The sequence below is a fragment of the Melospiza georgiana genome, chromosome 6 (genome assembly GCF_028018845.1).
Source record: "Melospiza georgiana isolate bMelGeo1 chromosome 6, bMelGeo1.pri, whole genome shotgun sequence".
NCBI classification, from domain to species: domain Eukaryota; kingdom Metazoa; phylum Chordata; class Aves; order Passeriformes; family Passerellidae; genus Melospiza; species Melospiza georgiana.
The window spans coordinates 17,669,637-17,687,208 of NC_080435.1; the positions used below are offsets into that span (position 1 = coordinate 17,669,637).

General features: G+C 41.3%; 1 protein-coding gene across 6 annotated transcripts in view; it reads left to right on the forward strand.

The window, feature by feature from the left end:
- Positions 1–14,588: 14,588 nt before the first annotated feature.
- SOX6 (SRY-box transcription factor 6) overlaps positions 14,589–17,572 on the forward strand; it is a 369,483-nt gene continuing 366,499 nt past the window's right edge. For all 6 annotated transcript variants that reach the window (XM_058025836.1, XM_058025840.1, XM_058025842.1 and 3 more), the window contains exon 1: positions 14,589–14,714. The gene's annotated coding sequence lies outside the window, so the exon portion shown is untranslated. The remainder of the gene's footprint in view (positions 14,715–17,572) is intronic.

Sequence of the window (17,572 nt, forward strand, 5' to 3'; positions counted from 1 at the left end):
TTCAGTGTAGAGCAGATTTAAATTTGCACACTGTCCTATAAGCAGCCCAGTTCATATACTTGCACTGTAATTAGTTGATTTGTAATCCTGGTCATAATTTAGGATGGAGGAATTTCTTTGGATTTCTCTTTGCTCTCTAAGGATTTAACCTTTTATCTGTCTTCCCACTGGAGAGCTAAGATTTTGGGTGAGTTGAGATGGCTTCAGTCTGTTTAAAAATAAAATTTAAAAAAGAAAAAAAAAACAGCCTTAGTTTCTAGGGTGCTGGGATGTTGGTTAACTACTTTAAAGCTTTTATAATACCAAAATAAGGCAATTAAAAAAAAAATAAGGCAATTTATATTTGCTGTACTGATATGCATGTGCAGATCTGAAATTCAGTGTTTTGGAGTGGTTTTATTATTTCCTTTTTATGATACCAAAACATCTAATCAGGCAAGGACATATTTCTTAAGGTATTATGGGAAATGAGTGACAATCTAGCAGATTTTAAAAGATCACTGATCGCCCATGAATTTTCCCAGTGACCAACATTTAATAAAGAGGATGTTTGATATCACGAACCCATTACAAAAGGAGACCAGTGACTCCTGTCCACTTGTAATAACCTTTTAATGTAAGAAATGAGTTACTGCTTTGGAATACTCTATGTGCTCTAGTAAATTAAGGTGGTTAGTTCATAATTGTATTAATGTAAAGTTCCCTGATTCTATCATAATTTGTTGTGATGGCAGGGCTGTGAGGAAGCATGCTGGATTGAACAGCCCTGTGGCACACAGCATGGGATAATTGCCCACCACTGCCTGCATCATCTGCTCTGACGACAGCAGTTCCAGGCTGCCCCAAAGGTACACAGTTGTACATTGACACATACTGAATAAAGAGAATATTGGTCAAAATCTGGGCACTCCACTCTCTGGAGACTGGCTTAGACAAGAGTTGTAGTTTCTAGATTAAACTAATGCACATGGGAAAGATACTCTGTTGTCTTCATATTCTTATTCACGTGTCTACTATTTAGAAGAAACTTCTGCTTCATTATATTTTGATTTGGATTTTTGGGGGGTTTTGTTTGTTTGTTTTGATAACAGTTTAAAAATGCCTTATTTCTGACAAATTACCTAAACAAATATGTTGAATCTAATGATCTAATTAGGTCCATCCACTAAGGGTGGTTGAATCCTTGAGCTGTGCTCCTACAGGCAGTTTGAGCTCCACTGACTTGATCTACTTGACTAACAAAAACTCAGTTTTGAGGGCTGCTACCAAATGTGTATAAACAAAGCTGAGCAGAAAGACATGGCGTTTACAGGTGTTTTTGCAGCTGTATCATAAAAGCCCATGTTATATTTTCCCAACCTCAGGGATGCCATCCTGTTCTTCCCATGCCACGCATTTCTCCCTTCCCAGGTTTCTTCCTTCTTGCCCAAGGACACAGAAAGTACAGCAGAGCAATGCTGCTAACAACAACAAACCAATACACATCCAAATTGGATTAACCAAACTTTGCTTTTATTATCTCAGCCAGGGCAGGCCAGTAAACAAAACTTTGAAATCAAGTTCCTTACCTTCCTTCTCCTCAATAGCTGTACATATGACCAGAGGACATCACACATGAAACTTTTGTTTCTGAGGAACCTTTATTTCTAGAAATCTGTAATCCAATAATTCTCCAAATCTGAAAATGTGTTGCTTACATGAGTATTACTTTTGCCTGCTTTTCTCTTCTTTGAATTTCTCTGATTTGCAGCATTTTCCCCTTGAAGTATGCTTTACACTCTTTCCATACTGCTCTCCACTGCTGTCCTCCAGAATGTGTTTGTGTTAACCTTTAACATACCTTGACTACACTACTTTACTTTTGGATATCTCTTTTTATGTCTGCAAATAATTTACATTAATTGCCTAAATTATCAGCAGAAGACAGGAAGTGGGAGCACAAAAGTATGTGTAAATTGATTTATCCTAGTTACATTCACAGACCTGCCTGCTAAGCAATGTATATCTGGGAACAGTTCATGTGTCACCTTGTTGTCTGCTAGAATTCTTCCTTCTGGGCCTTTTTGGCAAGTATATGGTCAATATAAACTTTCCTAAATTTTTTAAGGTGTTTTCCCCAAAATCAGTGACAGATTTTATCTTTCTTCCAACTAGTGCAATCTTCAATGGGAAAGCTAAACCTACTAATTAATATCTGTTTATTTATATGTTTCCTAATAGCCTATTCTCTTTTAGGAATTAACACACCAATACTTTGGAGCTTCCCTGCAGCTTTTGTCTGCAATTTCCAAATCGATATTTTACAGAGACTTTTTTTCTTGCTGCTGTTACTGTCTGTAGTCAATATATTAGAGTTTTTGCTTTATTTACAGTCTGCGTGTAATATTAGAAATTTTTTGTTCTGGACTTCTTGTCTCCTAAGTATTTTACTCCTTTCTTATAGATTCAGTTTTCCAGCACTTCACCATGTATATGTAGTTGCCCTTACAAATGTTAGCCAGATAAATCTGCTTGTTCTAAAAACTGATATATCCTCAAGTAAGAAAATATTCATGTTTTAAGGGTGTGGGATGGTGGAATTTAGATATTTGCACAGAGAAAAAACGTGCTGTCTTCCACACTATTAATTTTCCAAATGCCAGCTCCTACTCTTGTTGGTTTCAGTCTTTTTCAATCCTTCTCAAAGTCTCTACCTTATCTTCTCATCTACACAATGAAGGCTTAGAAAGGAGAAATTTACTCACAAGTGTGATCTGTGTAGCTCATGAAGGATTTTTCCTGGCCTGTTACACCCTATGGAAACTCTGCTAGATATCTTTAAGACCATGAGGGCTTTTTCTTGCTTCTTGACCTGTTCAGTGTTTAAGTAAAAATCCTGATTTTATTTCTCTGGTATTGTGGTAATTTAAACTCTGTATACTTATTCTATCTCAGTGTTTTTAGAGAAAGTGCAGAGGTTTTAGGAAGCTTCTAAGTGGTCAGGCTGGCTCCAGCTCTGGGTCCATCACAGCTGGGGTTGATCTAAGTTTGGGCTGCCTTGTCCTCTCCTCTATTGGCTCTGGCTCTGTGTTTCCACCTTCTGTGCTGTGCTGGCGCTGCCTCTTGTCTGATCCTTCTGTGAATTGCTCCTTGGAGCAGATCTGGCTGGAAAGTTTTTTTGTTTCTTTGTTCTTTTTTTTTTTTTCCTTCTCTTTGGTGGGGTTAGCTTGCAGACGAGCAGCCTCCCTGGGCTGGCTCCTGCACACGTGGGTGGGTGTTAGTGCTGAGGCAAGGGAAGGAATGGAAAGCCTTGGTCGGCAGAGGAGGCTCTGATCACCCGAATTCTTTGTAGGTTTGAGCTGCCATCGGATCCCACCCGCAGGCTGCAGTTCCACCTCTTCTCTGAGCTGATCTCCACTCCCTGCCCCTGTTCCCTCTGGGGCCAGCACTACTTTTTATGTAGTCATACTTCTCCAAATCACAACAGGAATCCTCTCCTTGCCCTCCAAAACCACAGAAGTTCCTTCAGCTGACAGAGCATGGAGCCATGTAGTGCTGGCAGTCAGGGTGGAGCAAGGAAAGTAAATATTTTTTTTTAAAAAGTAAAAAAAAAAGTACATGCCAGTCATTAAGGCATGTAAAGTAACTGTGGAATTGCAACTTGTGAAGCACATGGGTATATATTTATTACATTTAACCAATGAACCAGCCTGTTTAGCCTTGACATGACTTTTAAAGAAACTGTTCTTGAATGGAAGATTGTTCTCCCCCACCTGTCACTCACAACTCCCAGTTTAAGTCTCTTGGTAGCCACCTGTAAGCCCCTGTCAATATAAAGTCCAGGTCTGGCATCTTTAATATTCCAGAAATCCATGATGTGTTTTTACACATATATACATGTAATTCCATTTGCATTTACAGAGAAAATCAATGAAGCAATAGGGTTATGAAAAAAAGTAACAGATTTAATGGATTTGCCTTGAAAAATAATTTCATATGGTGTCCAGAAGTGGGCAACTAAATTCATGGGGAAGGAATAGGCTGATGCTATTGGCCCAAATGATGACTGTTCCTTTAGCCTTTGCACAGATGATGATCTGCTCCAAGATACCCATTCTGGAGTAGCACAAAGCAGGGAATGACTGGAGGTAAACAGTAGGCCTAGACAAGAGTTACAATTACTGTGCAAATTGAAATTCATCTCACTTGGCTTAGTCTCTACAACACTGGTATCTAGCCTAAATTAATTGTTTCTAGGTCTTTTTTAAGGTGGGAGAAAGGGACAGACTTCTCCAGTGCTAGTTTCTCTTCTACTTCAAACCAGGGCAATATTGACATGTGCTATGGTGGTACCTCTCTCTATTTATGCATGTATGTATTTGATTATAAAGAAATTCTGCACAGTTAACTTATACACTAGACAGCTACTTTTAATTTCCTGAACTTTTATGAGCTATAAACTTAAGATTGAAGCTCAATTATCATATGCACAAATTTTTAATCCCTTTAAGTGTGGAAAACCTTTATATGACTGTCAGCTTTTTTGTATTAGCTAACTGCAAATATTTCATCAACTTATTAGTTACTCTTTACACAGAGCTACATCCATTTTAAAGAAGTTCTGAATTTCTAAGAAATGTAGTGATTTGAACAAGAAAGAAATTTTAAGCAAACATCAGAGAAAATATATAATCTTTGGGTTTTACATTAAAAAAAATATCTAAAGTAAAATAATGCTGGAAACATTACTGTGTTTTGGCAATAGCTTGCTTATTGAACATAGAGCTATTTATTTAATCCACTGAGTATGTTCATGAAACCTTAGTAAATTTTTGAAGTAAAATTTGCAAGCAGCATAAAAATCTAGCTGGCTAATAACAGGATATTCTCTGCATAAGTGTGGTTAAAAATAAGAATTTAAAAAAATAAATCCAGATTTTAAGGAGTAGTATCTCTGCATCGAAAGGGCAAGAGTCTAAATCTAAATGTAAGTGTAAAAGCTGGAAAAGATTGAACATATGTTATTTCCCACCAGCACAATATTAAATGCAATTATTTTCTTTCTGCTAAAATCTTGAATATATCTTGCAACACAACCTTCAAAGAGTCCCCTGCTGCTGTTGATTATAGTGAATCCCACTTCCTGCCACCCAGTAAGTCTTTGCAATTTTCTCTTTTTCGCCACCCTGTGGAGATAAATAATGTATATTAATGTGGAAATATCAACAGTAAAATCTCTTAATATTCTCCACAAAATAAAGCTTCTCTCTAAATCAAAGGATTTGTATCATTCATTAATTTTTTGAGCAAAAAGAAGCAAGTTCCTTATGCAAAGGCTTTGAAAAGTTTGAATCTCACTCTTGGAAAACAAGTGTGCCAAATGCTGTATAGGAGAGAGATGAGTTTTTTCAAATTGAAAAAAGATTTGGTATAGTGTACTACATTTAGACCACAGATTTTAGTGTTTTCATTTCTCAGACTCATTAAATAGACCTTGACAAATCCCTGTTTCTCTTCCTTTGACCCAGAACCTTAGGAAGTGTGTCAGAGAATTTAGTGCTGTTTTTCAGGAATTGCTCCCTGTGCTGAACACGACTGTGGAGGATGTTCTATAAAAGGTTTGTCACATGTGGCTGTGATAAAAGTGTGCATTCAAATCCAATACATTGCTAATTCCACACTCAGCTCTCCCCCTTTTGTACATTAAAAAAAAGGAACATGACAAATGTCCTTTGGAACTCTAGGTTTTAGAAAGGACAAGAAAAGCAAAGGCAGAAGCCATGGTGCCCTGAATACTGCTTTGCCATCGAGTTTGAGGTTTCAGTGCTTAAGTGGAAAATTGCCATACTAAAGAAATTATTGCTTGCTGACTGTACGAGTTGGGGATCTGGGGTGTGTGTGACCATATTGATTCTAAAGTGCTCTTTTTTTCCTAACATGTTTTTCCTTTTAATTCTAACTTCCAGGAACATGGACTCCTTTGATAAACACCATAAACATTTCCTAAGTTAATTTAAGAGAAACCCCAACCCTATAATGCTAACCTTTCTATTGCTTAAATCAGAAAGCTAATTGAAAGAAATGTTAAAACCAGAAAATAAGAAAATTTTAAAATAAAAAATAAAAAAAAAGAAAGAACCTTCTCAGAACAAAACCCTTAGTCACCAACATTTCAGATGGCAGTCTGAGGAGTCTAACCATTCTGTATTATTAAAATACCATCAAATTAAAATAACGGCAAAATCCTGAGACAGAGGCAAATTGTGTTCTCTCCTCTGTGGTTGTGGCAGGCCAGCAGTCAAGGACCCAGCCAGGAGTGTAATTTCTGTGGGAAGGAGGGGAGGGAGAAGGGAGGATACCTTTTGTGTTTCAGGGCTGGGGAATGTGGTACTAGAAACAGTGGGCAGTTGTGAGCTGCATTGTGTTAGCTGGTTTGGTACTTGGCAATAGTGCAGCTCCAGTGCAGGCTGTTACTGACTCGGGGAGAAGCTGTTTCCTTCTTTTGTCCCCTTCTGCCCTACCAATAACAGCTGCTGGGAAGGTATTTTCCCCATGGTGTTTTGTTGAAAGGTAGACAAAATATTTTCAATTATCCCTTGCTGTTAGATTTCTGTGTAAATAATTTGTGTTATGGTAAAAATCCATCTAAGGCAGGAAGACTGTTTACTTCTTTCAGCCTAAATTCTGTAAACATTTCTATGCATGTTTAGTTTTCACCATGTGAGCAGTATCCATTTGGGTGAAGTAAAGGATGGCTGTAGCTGCACGTTGGAAATTTGACCTACTTTGCATATCATTATGCATGTAGCACAGTTTTAGTCCAAGAGAGTGTCCCGGAGATGGGAAGTCTGAGATGCGGAAGAGTCCGTCGAGGAAATGAAATCTAGCCAACTAATATGAATTAAATATTTTTGAACTTTAGTGTAATACGTTCATTCACAACTGGAGAAGTAGTAGGAATAACATAAGCATTAACAAAAATTATAATTTATTCAGTGGCTGAGGCAGTAACCAAAAGCAGCTTGGATGGTGGCGACGCACAGGTGATTTATGAGCGCCTTTTATGATCGGAACTGCAGATTTTGAAATTAGTTTACACTTTGCAAAGAGAGTTTTGTTTATTTTGAAAATGTAGATATGCCAAGATTTCAAAAAACTTTAATGTCAAGTCACCTATGCATTGTCTTACTTGTACCAGGACACTGTAATAGCAATACTTAAAAATCCTCCTATCGAATGTGATGCAGGATTTTAAGTGTGAAGACTGAATCTCATTACTAACTATGAGTATTTCTACACATTATCTATTCCATTAACTTAGTTCCTGATACTGCAGAAGTTTGGATGCCCAGAATTATAGAGAGTGAATAATTCTATTAGAGTAAATGGGACTCCTACAAATGTGTGAAGTGAAATGTGAGCGTGAAACAAGCGGGGCTAGGGCTTTTAATGGGAATCTTGTTATGCATAAATATAATTGGTATGTGAGGAGTCTTTAATGAATTAAGTCCCCAGCAGGCTCCCTCCAGGTTGAGAAATAGGATAAGATGCAAAGTCCAAGAAGGGTAGGCCCCAGGTTTTTAGAGACTTATGTCCACATTCACACGAATCGCATCGAAGAAGATAGAAGGAGATATGGATCTGTCTAAATTGAGGCAGGCATTCTTAGCATTTTTCTACTCAAGTGACTTGGTGTAAGTGACTTGTTCAGAAACACTCTGTAGGTTTGTAGCACAGCCAGGAATAGAACCCACATCTCCTGACTCACAGTTATAGACCAGACTTCTGCTCAAATTTGTGTGAAAACTTAATTGGGCATGTTTCTCTGTGAGGGGGAATTTATTAATATTGCTGCTACCTTAGAGTGTTTTCCAATTTTTTTTATATGGTCCCATTCAATAAAGGTGTAGAGCTGAACGTGAGCTTTCTCTGAGTAGATGCAGAGCATCTGGTTTATACAAATGTTTTCCCACCAAAAAGGAAAACTTGGAACTGTAGATTTTTAATGCACAGATCTTGTGCTGTTGCAATGTTAAGAAGTCCTTGTTGTTATGAATGTGCATTATGAGTATATTGTACACAGTCCTGGTATGCAAATGTGTAGCATTCAGAGAAGTGAAATAATTCTGTGTTATTATTATCTTTGTAAATTGCATCTTAAGAGTTTGTTGAGGACTTTACGACGGCAGTTTTCTATAGTCACAGCTATACAGCACAAAGTGTTTCTTTCATTATTAACAATAACTGAGCCAATGAAAATGCTTTTAAATATACACCAGACAAGCAGTTATCCAGCTCTTCCTTCTTACCATCCACAAACCATCTTTTAGCATCTTATAAACGAGCATGTAAAATAGCTTTGTAAACATCTGCTTTTCATTGTTAATTGTCAGGGAAAACTAGAGATTTAAATGCTTCTTTTGTAGCATTCCTTAATCCTATCAGAAAGGAGAGCTCTAGATGCTTCTCCTTTCTCACTGCAGATAGCTTCCATAGGCTGGGGGCTTTCTTCTATTTTCCTTTTAATTTCTTTTTCTTTTTCTTTTTTTTGTACTATCAATAGTTCTTATTTACTTACAAACAGCTTGTTTCACATCTCAGTTTGAAAGGTCTTGCACATTCTAGTCTGTATGGCAACTCAGTAAATTTAAGCAAAATATACTATGGAATTATTGATTGCTGTATAAAATGTGTTGAAAATCTACATTTTTCTCTCATTACGATATGCCCAGTTTTTTCTTTCATATATAAACTATCAGGTCAGGTATTGTATCATACATATGCAATAAGAAAACAGGAGTATGTGTTCAAACATAACATCAAAAATAATAAATAAAAAACTCACCCTGCTACAATACAATTATTATTTTTTTAGAAACACTGCCTTTATTTTGGTTAGCTTTTCTGTTCTAATAATCAAGTCATTAATGTCAGTTGAGTGTGTCTGGCAGTGATTTACTTAAGGTAGCATTCATAACACACAGTAGCTGCATTATACAGGAAAAATAAATCCATTCATGTTACATTTCCTACCTTTAAAGCTTTTTTAAAAATCTTATATTATGGTACTGGATTTGTAACATTTGACTTTTTCCTTCTTGCATACACAAAAGGAACATTGATGATTCAAAACTATTTCATGTTTTATACTTTGTGGACAGGAAATAAATCTTTTTTTATGTTCTTCTTTTTTTTTTCCAAATCTGCTTAATTTGAAAAAGATACTTTTTTCACTTAGAGTTTGAACATTTCTGTATCTTTCGTCTTTTAATTTTGGTGTTTTGAAGTCAAAGTCTGCTTAACTAATTCCTCCAGCACAGTCATTATTTTAGAATAATTTGGATTTCTCTCTGTTTTGTTAATTAAATAATAATTTAAGGGTACCATTACCTATTAATGTTTTTATTCCTGCTATTCAAGATTTACTTCTAGAACTTCCTAAAAGAATTGTTACACGGAGACCTCAGCATCACTGCATGTAAAATTAATTGAAATGACATATTGTTGCAGTTTCTATGACAACCATATCATGATGCTGATGCTCTCAAAAATTTATAAACTACTATTTCAACTATGTTAATAGCACTGAGTAGAGCTAACATTTATTTACTTAATATTCTTATTAGAATCAAGCTTTTCATACTTCGTGTTAAAAAAATCAGAAAAAGGTGTATGTCGGTATTTTTCATTTGTCTGATGTTGCTTTTTTTTGTGAAGGAATTCTGGCTTTCTGTGAGAACCTTTTTAAAATCTAACTGTGCTATGTTATGTTGACAAAGGGCTTATTCACTCAAAACAAAGAGAATGTATATCATCACTCACAAACTTTTAAACACGACATTCCAAAAGAACTCTTACAGTGCAATCCACAGCAAAGAGCAGTCTTGTTTTGCTAGTGGAATATTTAAAGCCAGTTTATTCCTATTTCTATTGTCCTAGATGCTAAACCTCAAATGCTTGTGACATGCGAGTACTGATTCACTGGCATGACTTACATAAATAAAATCATAAGCTGAAGTGTCTTCATGATCAGGCACAGAGTTATAAACTCCCTAAAAATATTTACTTATTACTGCCTTGTTTTATTGTAAATGGGAAACTTGAAAAGGCTTTTCCTGGTAACTTGAATTTTTTTTTTCCATATTAAATACATACCTTTAGTATAATCACGTTATTCCATCAATCTTTTAGGCTTTTAGAAGTTAGCTGATTTTTACAGTTTGACAGGGAACTCTATTACTCAGGCAACACTCACATTGGAATCAATGAGTGTTTTACTTGAGGAAAAAATTTAGGACCAATGTAAGATGCCTTATTCAAGTTACTTCATAATTATATAGATTGCAATGACTTAAAAAATAGTGAGCTTTGCTCTCCAAACATAGTAATTTTATTCAGTCTAACTTGCACTTATTAAAAAAGTGTTTTTCTATTCAAAATGTGTGATTCTCATATAGAAGACCTATTGATCATTGATCCAAATAGGAAATAAAACACCTTGATCTTTCAGTCATTTGTCTCAGGAAGATTCCAAAACAGTCCAATCACATTTACTTCACTTCAGTCTTAAATCTGATATTACCCTGGAAAAACGTTTCATATAATTGAATGTTCGAATACGTTGAGATCATGTCGCATTTCAGTTTTACCAGTATGAGTGCTTTCAGCAGTTTCTGCCCAACATTCCCGGTCTACTAAGCTATATTTAAACATGTTTTGAAAGATTTATACAGTGATTTGCTTCTTAGTCAACTTTGTTGCAAGAAGTTACTACTGCATATTTGGGTAAGAAAATGTGAAGTGCCCAAAGAGGAGAGGAGGGAGGACGTGGTGTGGGATATGCCATGCTATTTACAAGCTCCAAATAAAATTGGACAGCTTGAAACAACTCCCTACCCCAAAATATCTTTGTAGACATTTTAACCTCTTGTCTTGGTATTTTCTAAACTGTTAATCCTTTCCAGCATCATCATTTTGAGTCTCTTCACACAAAGCATGCACTTCACATGCACAGGACTTGAGTTTCTGGATGAAACAACTGGCAGTGACATGAGCCTACAAGATTGGGCCATATTGTCACAAATCCAAAAGAACACCTTGAAACCAATGCAATTTATAAGTGCACAGTGGTAGTAATATAAAATACAAAATCATTGCCCTATCTTGAGGATTCCTTTTATTTCTGTTCATGTGGCATGTATATGTGGCTAAGTGGTAATACATTTATTTGCAGTGTGTGCCAGTCTCCAGGTCAAAGACAGCTTTGTTTATTTATTCTAACCTTCAGGGTTGTTTTTTGATATTTTTGTTTGGTTTTATTTGGGTCTTTTTTGTTTGTTTGGATTTTTTTTTTTTTTTTTTACTCCATATATGTTTGTAGCACAATAGTTCAGTCATGGACTTTAAAAATTGTGCTTTGCTGGTGGGGTTATTTTTTATTTGAGGGGTGGGTATATGAAACAGAAATAAACTGATGGAATAATTTCAGTGTTACAATAGAAAGCCTATACATGCTCTGTTGAATTCCAGCATGTACTGTCAGAATGGGACACTGCCAGTGAGAAAATAAAAGCACCGTGGTGTACTGATAGGGGTTAGCAGTCGCCATGCTTCAGCAAGGGCTTTTGTGTCACTGAGATTCTAGGGGAAGATCCTCAGCAGCTTTCATGTTTACACCACTGACCTAGAGTTTACTCTGGGCTGGAATACAAAATAGAGCTGCTGTGGGCTGAAAGGGGATCCTGTAGCACGAGTCCCCTCTCAGCCCCTCTAATGTGTGTGCTGGTACAGCTCTACCTGACACACATCTTGCTGTCCCCCCTCATACCCGAGACAAGCTCTGCTATTCCCAGCTGAAGCTGGGAAAATTGGTATAATATGTGAGGCTACACAGGTGCATGCCTCAGTATGAGTGTGATGATTGCTCTAAATATCTCTGGCTCTGAGTTGCTTCTGGAAAAGTGCATTTAAAATTACTGTTAATCTTGATCTGCGTTTTTGTATGTTAGCGGTGGTTTATGGTCACCCTGTTGTACAGAGATGGGAGGTGAAAAATGATTAAGATGACAAAAAGGCAAATCCAGCTGTTAGGTGAAATTCCCAGATTCAGAGGAGCAGATGCATTTCAGTGGAAATATTTGCACCTTCCACAGTCACGCTACTGTTTTTCTGCTTTAACTCTGTGCATGAAAAGCATCAGGTGATTCCAATCTTAAGGTGATTCCTAATCACAGCTGAATGTAATTGCCATCTTTTGGAGCTCGTTAGTAGCGTTCATATGATTCAGGTGTGGAGGTTACTCTGCCAGTGCAACTACCAGGTGGGAGTTAAGGGACTTAAACCTGGCCGGTGCAGTCAGTGCTTTTCTGGGTGGCAGGATGCCCTGACGTGATGGATGCTTTCCAGTAGCTGGGATGCTTTCCACCAGCTGCTAAAAGCCTCCTGAGAGGAACCCCCTTCTGGGTTAAAGCTTTCCATGAGAGGTAAGTGATGTGTTGTGCCCCTGTATAAGTGGATCTGCCTCCTGCACCAGATCCGTTTCCATAGCTTTCATGTGCCTGGAGCATGCCTTAGAAACTCATCGTGCTGAGCCTTTGCCACAACTTTTAGCAGTGTCACCCCACGTAATGTCCATGGGTGGTGACAGCCTAGTCTTTCTTATTTTCTTTTTTCCCATTCCCCTTCTATTAATATAAATATAACCAAAACCCCAGCCTCAAGCTTGAAATTGCCTAAAAGGCTTGAGAAGGGAAATCTTCCAGGAGAGCCCGTGCAGTGCAACTGGCCTGACTTTGGCCGGGGAAGGAGGCAGCAAGAGGATGGGCAGAGGAGCCAGCAGTGCTCCCTGGCTCTCGCTCCGAGGGACGCTGCCTTCCAGCAGGGGGTCGGAGGGGATTTACAGGGAGCGGTGCCGGCGGGAGGAGCGGGCCGGGATGCGCTCTGCCCTACTCACCCCAATCCTCCGAGGAGCGCCCAGCCACGGCGAGACAGGCGAAGCAGGGAGAAAGTCTCGGGGCAGGGGGGTTAAGGAAAACACCGGTGCGGTGCTTTCGCTTTGTGTATTCCCATCTCCTCAATTCTCCTTAAATTCTCCCCGGTTTTCTCCGGCCCCCGAGAGCGGGCGGGAGGCGGCGGCCTGCGCTGTCGCGGAGCCCCGGGCGCTGAGGGCTGCCCGCGGCGGAGCCCCGACGGCCCCGTCCGCCCTGCGCGGGGTCCCCGCGGCCACGGCGCGTTCGGCGGCCCCGGCAGCGCTCGGTGCGGGGCCCGCGGCCGCCTCACGGTGGCGCGGTAAGCACATGGACAGGCCCGGGCGGCCGGGAGCGCGCTCCGCTCTGCCTTCCCGGGAATAACAGTCCCGGTAATGCCTCGGATAGATCAAACCGCTGGTGCAGCGGCGCAGGGACGGGGGGTGCGCGATGCTCCGCGCCGGCGGAAGGTGTTGGAGCCTCCCCGGGCTGGGCAGGGCCCGGCGGCACCGGAGCGAGGGTCTGCGGCATCTCAAGAGCGCGGTCTCACCTGGGCTTAGTTTCCCCCTCCCCCTCTCCGTCTCACTCCTCCCCCAGCCCCTCAGGAGAAGTTTGCAAAGAATGTGATGGAGAGTGCAAAGCGGCAGATGCCGACGTTCGGCTCCGGCTCGGTTCGGGCCCGAGGAGCTGAGCCACAGCCCCGAGCCGCCGCCCTGGTTAGCGCAGCAGCGCGCCCCTGGCACCCGGGGTACCCGCGGAGGGGGGGACAAACACACACAATGTAGAGTCCGCTTACCTCCGAGCCGAGGGACAGCCCGCTCCGGGCAGCGGGGGCAGCGCGGCTCCTGCCGCCCGCCCCGGCCGGTCCGCACCGCGCTCCGCTCCGGCAGCGCCCGCCCCGCCGCGCTCCGCGCCCGCCGGGCTCCCCCCGCCCCCGGGCAGCCCCCGCCTCAGCCCCGCGCACATCCGCGGCTCGGGGGCACCGTTCCCAGGCGATCCTTGCCCGTGCAAATCCCCCGAGGCTTCTCTCCGCCAGAGCGTGGAACAAAATTGCCGGTTCCCCTGAGTTTTTGTCAGGCTGTGCTGGCGCTCGGGAGCAGGTAAGGAGGCTGCTGGCTGCCAGCGATCCCCGCTGCACTTGCAGCGAGCAGCAGGAGCCGGTGGAAGTGGGAGTGTGGTCTGCTCTTCATTAGGGAGGGGGGAACGGACCCTGGAGGTGATGCAGTGAAACACTTCTACTCCCTTGCATTGTGTTTGTCACAGACCACGGGCGCTCTCCCTTTATAACATTCACTTCAAGCGTTCTCAAACCCAACCGGAATAAGTTCTGATCCTCCCCTTTAGTTTACATTGGGGTTGTCAAAGGATTAAATAAATGAAACTTTATTTGACCGTGGAGTTTACAGACCCTGGGATCCCTGCGCGCTCTGGCCTTATTCTAATTCTATAGCGGTAATTACCCTTCGTTTCTTTAAGTGCAATAGATTTATTGCCTTAGAGACTATGCACAGTTTGATTGAATTATTCATTTTTTTTCTTTGGTGTAGACTGCATCTGGGGACTGATGTGACGTGTAGATTTTTTTTTCAGGAACAAAGGGAATGTGGAAATGAAAGAGAGAGGGAGAGAGAGGCTGGCAGATGTGATGAGATGCGGTGAAGGTGTATCCAGCTTGGCACTCCCACTCCTCTCTTCTCCTCTCATTGCAGCCCTGGGTGACTCTCAGGCTAACACAAACAGCTTTTCTTCCGCAGCCTGCCCTCTGTCACTGTAAGTACAACAGCCTTCTCTTATCAGCATGCAAATTCCAGCCACTCACTACCTTAGCCTGGTGTTTGCACTTTAGATTTACAGAAGGGACCTTTAAAATGAACTTTCCGAGACAGGAAGGGGTTTTCATGTCGAACTTGCTTTTATTTTCTTTGTAAAAGTTTATGTGGTTTTTCCAGTTCTCTCTTCCCCCCCCCTTCCTTTTTTTTTTTTTTTTTTTTTTTTTTTTGAACGGCGGGGGCGTGGAGCGGGGAGATTGTTGCTGCGGCTTTTTCCTTAGCTATCAAGATGATGCACAGTTTAAAATGAAATTAAAATCTCCTTGATCCTTTTTCTGCCAAGACAATACATTTTGTTGGCAGATGACGCTGTAAGGAATTCAGAGTTTTTGTTTTCAGGCAGATGTTGAGCTTTGAGTGTTACAAGATGCAAGCGTCCCCTAAATTTGGAGGGGTTCGCCAGAGGTTCTTGTTCTGGGGGAACTCGTATCAGCTGATGGGTTTGCTTTTGAAGAAACGTGCAGTAATTTACTTCTATCTAGTCTAACAAAACTTTTCCCCAATCGGATTATCAGGCTTTAACTTCTTTTCCTTTAGCTTTCTCTCAGATGCTGTTGATTATTTCGCAAAAGTTTCTCTGAACATCTTTAGCAAGCCTGTAACAAGCCTTCATTGTCGGACAGTGTCCGCAGAGGGAATTTATAAACATGCCTCTTAATTGTCCGGCATTAACTGGGGTGAGAGGGCAGTTTAGAAGTGGGTGAATGACTTTTAAAGTGAAATTTCTTGCCCTTTGAATCCAAAACTTCTGAGACTGTTCCGCCAACTCCGCAGGAGTTGCAGGTTTGCTGCTCAGGTTAAAGATGCGGTACGTACGAGTTAGCACACAGACAGGTTGCCTCGCTTGTCGAACGTTGCTTTACTTTGAGGCATTTGGGGAGACACACGGCGCAAAATGCCATGACAGCTGCGCCCAGGTAAGTGCCCCGAGCTGATGGGAGCGCCTGCGGTCCCTTCCCTGTGCAGGCACCCCCAGCAGGTCAGCATCCCTCCTCAGCATCTGCCTGCCTTTAGCCTTCCTGGAGCCAAAGCGAGGGCAGTCATCCCAAACGCGGCTTCTAAAAGTGGGGTAACGCTCCAAGTGAAAGCGTGTTCTTGTTTCTCGGCACGTGTGTGCGGATCCGCACGGCGGGTGTTCACTTATGCAAACAAAGAGGGCATCCCAATTACCCCCGTGCAGCGCGCACACACACACGCTCCCATTTGCATACAATGCCCAAGGAATCCTCTTTTCCTGCCGCCGAGAAGTTGCCGCTCTCCGGCGCTGTGAGTTACATCTGTAACTTAATTGATCACACAGGGGAAGGAAGCAACAAGCTGGGGAGCGTTGCTGGCGCTCCGCAGGGCAGCGCGGCCGCATCCCTGCCGCGTCCTGCCCCAAACCAGTGTCATTCCCTGCGCTGGAATTTCGGGAGTGCAGCGGGAGGCTCCCCGCTTTGGAGCTAGGTGGGCGGTTAGATTCATCTGATGCCTTAATTATCTCTTGTCCCATTCCCGCTTCGTGTTCAATAAGGCGCTACATTTGAGGAGGGCTTTTTTCCTTTCTGTTTCTTAGAAGAAAAAAACTTCCAGCAACAAATTACTAGAGTTGCAGACTGAGGCAGACTATTCGTCCTTGTATTCTGATTTATATCTCTTTTCTCACATAGCTCATTTAAATTTTTTAAAAATCTTTTTGCGTGCCAAAGCTACACTAGTTGTGCAAAAAGTCAAGGTGTTTCCTTTACTTGCAGCAGGTTTAAATGTGTTACAAGGAAGGCGTTAGCGGTTAATCACGGGAATTCTTATAATTAAAGATTAAAAATGACAGAGTAATATCTCGAAAGGCAGCTATTTACTGTTGTTAAATCCATACACCGGGTAACTGCAGCAAGGTGAATACTTTGAATTAGCCGAGCGCAGGTGAATACAAACTCAGTATTTACAATCATACAATTTCCCTTTATCTCTGAATGTCACTTTTAAAGTGTCTTTTATTAAAATTGAAAGAATGCATGGGAAGTAGCTACTATGCCCTCATCAGCTAATTTGATGGTAAAGCTTTACTAGATAATTATAAAGTTCTATTTCAAGGTGTTTGCTACTTGCCGACTAGGACTTGGTTACTCCTTTTATTGTAGTGGAATTGCCAAAAATGTTGTATAAAACAGGTCCGCTATTCCAAGAGGTTCTGACTTACAACTCCTGTTCCCTGAGCTCGGCTCGAGAGGGGCGATAGCACCTCGGATAGCAGAGGATGCACCGTGCATGCCTCCAGCAGTGTGTCGAGTTTTACAGCTTGTTAACAAAATGAATCAGAGCCAGGTCATATCTGTCCTGTGCCATCGCGTTAATGTTCAATTTTCATCACGTCCTGCCGAAGCCAGGTTCATTCGCAGTGGGGCTGAGTGAGCTTCTGGGTCTAACCTAGCCTGCGAATTTCTACTTGAGAGAGAAGGAAAGTGAAATCAGGCTCTCTCCTCGTCTTTTTGGCCTCTATAAGTTATGAAGCTATTTTAAAATTAAAAAGTTTGTCTGTTACTAACTGTTCCAGGCGCCTTCTGGAAAATGGGGAGAAAGTGCCAAAAATACAGAGATGAATCAACAACTTCTCTCTCTCATTTTGTGGGCTTGAGGTTGCTTTCCGCACTCCCGTCTTAACAACAGTTTAGCCTAGGTGTGAATAATATCAAAAGAGGGAGACTTCGCTCTGCAGCGCTGTTTGCCCACCTGATCTGCGGGCCCCTGACAGTTTGAAAGACTCTTTTATGTTTACCTTTGGAATGCAAAAATACAGCAGGGAGACTTTCTTGGGTTTGC